Consider the following 5,880-nt stretch of genomic DNA (forward strand, 5'->3'; position numbering starts at 1 on the left):
CAGGTTGTACACACTAGAAATTTATAGACATGATTGACTAATCTTTTTTTTTTAAGAGATACAGAGAGAGGAAGGGAAAGAGAAGCATGCATTTGTTGTTCCACTTAGTTGTGCATTCGTTGGTGGCTTCCCGTGTAGACCCTGACCCAGGATTGAACCTTCAACCTTGGTGTTTTGAGATGACTCTCTAACTGATTGAGCTACCTGGCCAGGACCACGATCAGCTAATCTTTTTTTTTTTAGATTTTATTCATTTTTAGAGAGAGAAGGAGAAAGAGCAGGAAGAATCAACTCCCATATGTGCCTTGACCAGGCAAGCCCAGGGTTTTGAACTGGTGACCTCAGGGTTTCAGGTTGACGCTTTATCCACTGCGCCACCACAAATCAAGCTCAGCTAATCTTTTTTTTTTTTTTTTTTTTTTTGTCTGTTGTGTTTATTGTGGGCAACCGTCTGTGACTGGTCCCTACTGTCCAAGGAAGGAGGCCATGGGGTCATCTGGCCTCTGACGCTTCATCCTGTAAGCCTCTATTTCCTCCTCGGTGGGTTCCCGCATTTCATAGATGCAGTTGTAAGGCCGCTTCCTCTCATCGACCTGCATGAGCTCCTGGTTGTGAAGAAGGCGGGCCTCCTCTGCATTCAGCGCCTTTTTCAGTTTCTCGTGTTTCTTCTCTTCATCATCACTATCTGAGCTGCTCTTTCGATGCTTCTTCTTCTTTTTCTTCTTTTTCTCCTCTTTTAGTTTTTCCTGATGCATCTCCATGAGGGTTTGAGGTTTCTTCATGGCTTCTTCTCCGGTTGTATCATTCACTATACATTCCTCTGAATTAGCACTCTCCTTCCCAGCTTCTCCAGTGCAATAGGAATACTTGAAGAAAGAGTGACAGCATTTGTATCTTCATCAGCCTTCCTTCCAGTAAGATCCCCAGATATACGTGTGATTGTGGATCTACATGTCCTCCTCATACTTAGAGCAGGTGACAGCCCGCTCCTGCCCTTTGATGACCGTCCCATGTCTTGAATACTCCACATAGTCTTCCGTCTGACCTAGAAGCAATTCAGCTGGAGGGGCATCCAAATGTTCTTGGCCACCATACTTTTCCAGGATGCTTTCTTTCTGCTGTTCTTTGAAGTCTTCTTTTTTGACTTTGAAGGACTTATACAACAGCTCTAGTTTGGTAGGATCGGCCTGCAGATGCACTTCAGATCCCTTGTCATAGGCTTCCCACGCAAACAACTGTGTCTGAGCCATTGAAATGGTATCTCCCCTGTATCTAACAAAGTTATCTTCTGCGTAGTTCACTTCATCAGGATTCTTTCCTGCATTGGCATAGGGATTCTCTCTCATTGCTCTCGTTTTGGGATCATAGTAAGCAGAATTTGGATCTAAATTCCGCAAATATTTTGCAGTATCTTCTCGAATCCTGAGATTCTTTTTCTTTTTTTTTTTTTTTTTCATTTTTCTGAAGCTGGAAACAGGGAGAGACAGTCAGGCAGACTCCTGCATGCGCCCGACCGGGATCCACCCGGCACGCCCACCAGGGGGCGACGCTCTGCCCACCAGGGGGCGATGCTCTGCCCATCCTGGGCGTCGCCATGTTGCGACCAGAGCCACTCTAGCGCCTGGGGCAGAGGCCACAGAGCCATCCCCAGCGCCCGGGCCATCTTTGCTCCAATGGAGCCTCGGCTGCGGGAGGGGAAGAGAGAGACAGAGAGGAAAGCGCGGCGGAGGGGTGGAGAAGCAAATGGGCGCTTCTCCTATGTGCCCTGGCCGGGAATCGAACCCGGGTCCTCCGCACGCTAGGCCGACGCTCTACCGCTGAGCCAACCGGCCAGGGCGAATCCTGAGATTCTGAACAGTAATTCGTCTCTTAGAGTCAAAGTTCTGTCCAGGCATGTCAATATCATCGGCATAACTATCTTTATCCTCATCTTCACTATTATGATCTTTTTCAGTCTGTTCCACTAATTTTTCTAGGCTAATTCTTCTTGGAGTTTCTGGGCTTTCAGTGTTCGTTTTGTCAGATCGACTTTGGCATATTCTTCTACAATTTTCATGTGTTCTTCTGGATTGTAGCCATTCCACTGATCCCTCTTCTTTATTATATGTGGCTTAAGTGTCTGTTTGTTGCCGATAGCTTATTGGCTGCTTGCGTAACTGTACTAGCCAATGGGGTGAAGTTGCCACGGCTGAATGCAAATTGAGCAGGTCAGGGGGAAAGTGAACTTTTGTTTGCATTGGCAATCATGTTTTACATAAAAACTACGTCTTAACGTAATTACTTTTAAGAATGCCTCCTAGAAAATACAGCTCTGAAGAGGAGAGAAAAGGAGCTAAAGCTGCACAAAAATGGCTTTCTCGACAAAAAGAAACCACTGAGCAGAGAAAGACAAGGCTTGCTTCAGTAGCAGAGCAAATGCGTCTTTCTTTGCAAAATGAGACTGATGAGCATAGAGAAACAAGGCTTGCCTCAGATGCAAGACAAAAAAGCCTGTCTCGACAAAATGAGTCCCTTGAACAAAGGCAGGAGAGAAATGCAAAAAAAAAAACAAAAAAACAAAACGACAGAGTAATGCTGACCGAAACGCAAAAAGGATTAAAACAGTTTCAAATGGAGAAACTTTAATTTTTGAGCATTCCACTGGTGACATGAATATTAAATGTGAACACTGTCAGTCCTTAAACTTCAAGTTAGAAACTAATCGATTTGACCGTGGCAAGAAAGGATTTTCTCAATGTTGCAAGTATGAAAACATTGTAGTTCCACTAATTGAGAATTATCCACCACTCTTGAATAAATTATTGACTAATCAGCATCCAAATAGCAAACAGTACATGGATAGCATTCGATCCATTAATAGTTCGTTTGCTTTTGCGTCCATGGGAAACAAACCAATTGACTTGCCTGGACCAGGACTTCATTGCTTTCGACTTCATGGTCAAGTTTACCATCAAACTGGAACTTTGCATCCTTCTGACGGGAAAAGAAAGTTTGCTCAATTATATATACTTGATCCCTCAGAAGCCAGTTCGGCACGTTTAGAATGGAATAAAAGAGTTCCTGAGACCTTACTTAATGAAATGGGGGAATTATTTCAAGACATTAACCCATTTGCTACTGCATATAGAAATACATGTCATTCCAAGAATTGATTTGGCTCCATCTCAAACAGGGTTGCCGTTTCAATTGAGACGTAGACAATTTCCTGTAAAACTTGCCTTTGCTATGACCATCAATAAGTCTCAGGGCCAAACGCTTAAGCGTGTTGGCATTTTTTTACCTGAGCCTGCATTTGGACACGGTCAACTTTATGTTGCCTGTTCAAGAGTTCATGAAAGAATGGACGTAAAATTAAAAATAATTGATGGTCCTCTGCAAGGTGAGCTTAAAAATGATGGAAAGATCTACACAAGAAATGTTGTGTACAAAGAGATCTTTGACATGTGAATTAACATTTTATTATTTAAATCACCTTTATTTATTGAGCTAGCGGTGGCTCTTAAGAAATGTACCGCCAGTGGTTTCCTTCATTGCACTCTACTTTAAGCATTTAAGCAAGTAGAAGGGGGAAACCCCGTGGGGCAGTAAGCAAAGGGGCGTCCTCACCGCCTGCCCTGGGTAATTCAGTTTGAATTAGCAGACACCTTTGCACAAATCATTTAATTACAATTTATAATATCTAGAACAGCGGTCATTTTGTATGACCGCCGGGCTTTCTAGTCCCATCATAGTCAAACATCAGCTGAGGTTGGACATGTTCCTCAGGAGCTATGTTAGTTCCGGTAAATTCTGCTCCAACTCGCCTAGGTCTCTCAAAGCAGTCTTTCTTTTTGTGTGTCATGGCTCCACAATTTTCACATGCTCCTTTGTGGTACTTAGGAGTTACAGAATTCTCTTTTACACCCTGTTGTACCATTCTCCAGACGAGCTGTACTGTTTTTGTTTTTCTGGTTGTGGTCTCTGGTGCTTTAAAGTAGGCCTTTTTGAAGGACCGATATACCATGGCACTGAAGAAATATACTGAGGAATATGAGGGTTGATATCTTTTCCTTCTTCATCAACTTCGGCAGGAGCATTACCCAGTTTTCGCTGTTCTTCTAGCTCCTTCTTCTTTCGCCAGTCCTCTCTAGTCATCTTCGGTTCCTCCAAACTCATTTTTTTGGCACTCAACACGGGGGCAGTATTGCCGGTATCTACAGCTGCAGTCGATATTGTTATCGGGACTCCTCTCAGTCTTGTCTCCGGGCGCCACAAAACCACTGGTGAGAAACAATCCGTCCACTTTTATTTTCTGTTTTAGTGTTCCCGGCAGCCACCGTGGGACACATGCGCACTAACAACTCTTTGGGTCTCGTGAGATCTTGCGAGTTTTGCCAGTCTTCCGACTCCCAATAGTCTAGCCCTGCTGTGATAGTTTTTCAAAACCCTGATTTGTTCATATCCTGTCCCACTACCCAAGCTTAAAACCCTCCCATGAAACGCCATGCAAGAGAAATATAAAGCCACACTATCATTTCACTGTAAGAAAAAAACAACCCTATTTTAAAAATATCATATGGGCCTGACCAGGCGGTGGCGCAGTGGATAGAGCATCAGGCTAGGATGCAGAGGACCCAGGTTCGAGACCCCGAGGTCGCCAGCTTGAGCGCGGGCTTATCTGGTTTGAGCAAAAGCTCACCAGCTTGGACCCAAGGTCGCTGGCTCGAGCAAGGGGTTCCTCGGTCTGCTGAAGGCCTGTGGTCAAGACACATATGAGAAAGCAATCAATGAACAACTAAAGTCTGGCAACGAAAAACTAGTGATTGATGTTCTCATCTCTCTTCGTTCCTGTCTGTCTGTCTCTTTCTATCCCTCTCTCTGTCCTTATTAAAAAAAAAAAAAATCTTAAAAAAAAAAATATCATATGGATATTACACTTTTTCAGACTGGCTACATTTAAAGTGCTTAAGAGCCATAAGTGGGTAACAGCTATCATACTGGGCATTGCAGCTCCGGTGACAGGTTTTTTACTTTCAAAACTACTGGAGAGATAAAAAATAAGGAACAGAGGGAAGACAAGATGGCAATGGAGTAGGCGGACATACCAACTTCCACCTCCCAGAACCAAAGTGGTTTACAAACTAATTTTTTTTTTTCATTTTTCTGAAGCTGGAAACAGGGAGAGACAGTCAGACAGACTCCCGCATGCGCCCGACCGGGATCCACCCGGCACGCCCAACATGGGGCGACGCTCTGCCCACCAGGGGGCGATGCTCTGCCCATCCCGGGAGTCGCCATGTTGCGACCAGAGCCACTCTAGAGCCTGAGGCAGAGGCCACAGAGCCATCCCCAGCACCCGGGCCATCTTTGCTCCAATGGAGCCTCGGCTGCGGGAGGGGAAGAGAGAGACAGAGAGGAAAGCGCGGCGGAGGGGTGGAGAAGCAAATGGGCGCTTCTCCTGTGTGCCCTGGCCGCACGCTAGGCCACAAACTAATTTTAAGAAGCATCATCTGGAAAAACCAACTTTGGACTAAACTAAGAGGACTCTTCAACCAAGGAACACTGAAGAAGCCACACTGAGACTGGTAGGAAAAGCGGAAATGCAGAGAGGGCTGCCCAGCTCCCTGGAGCAAACGGCAGCCAGGAGGCTCAGCTAATCTTGATAAGCATTCAATTGAGAGAGGTATAAGGCAAGAAGGGAAAACTGAGATACCTACAGAGTCCAGGCTGGTGACTGTAACTGAGTAGAGCAGGTCAGGGTAGCTAAGTTAAGAGTGCTTACTCCGCCCTGGCCGGTTGGCTCAGCGGTAGAGCATCGGCCTGGCATGCGGGGGACCCGGGTTCGATTTCGGCTCAGCGGTAGAGCATCGGCCTGGCATGCGGGGGACCCAGGTTCGATTT

At 45.5% G+C, this 5,880-nt stretch overlaps 1 pseudogene; it reads right to left on the minus strand.

Annotated features, from left to right (window-relative positions):
* Positions 1-464: 464 nt before the first annotated feature.
* LOC136389657 (pre-mRNA-splicing factor SLU7-like) lies at positions 465-4,984 on the minus strand (annotated as a pseudogene).
* Between the last annotated feature and the right edge of the window lie 896 nt (positions 4,985-5,880).

This window comes from Saccopteryx leptura, chromosome 1, assembly GCF_036850995.1.
Source record: "Saccopteryx leptura isolate mSacLep1 chromosome 1, mSacLep1_pri_phased_curated, whole genome shotgun sequence".
NCBI lineage: Eukaryota > Metazoa > Chordata > Mammalia > Chiroptera > Emballonuridae > Saccopteryx > Saccopteryx leptura.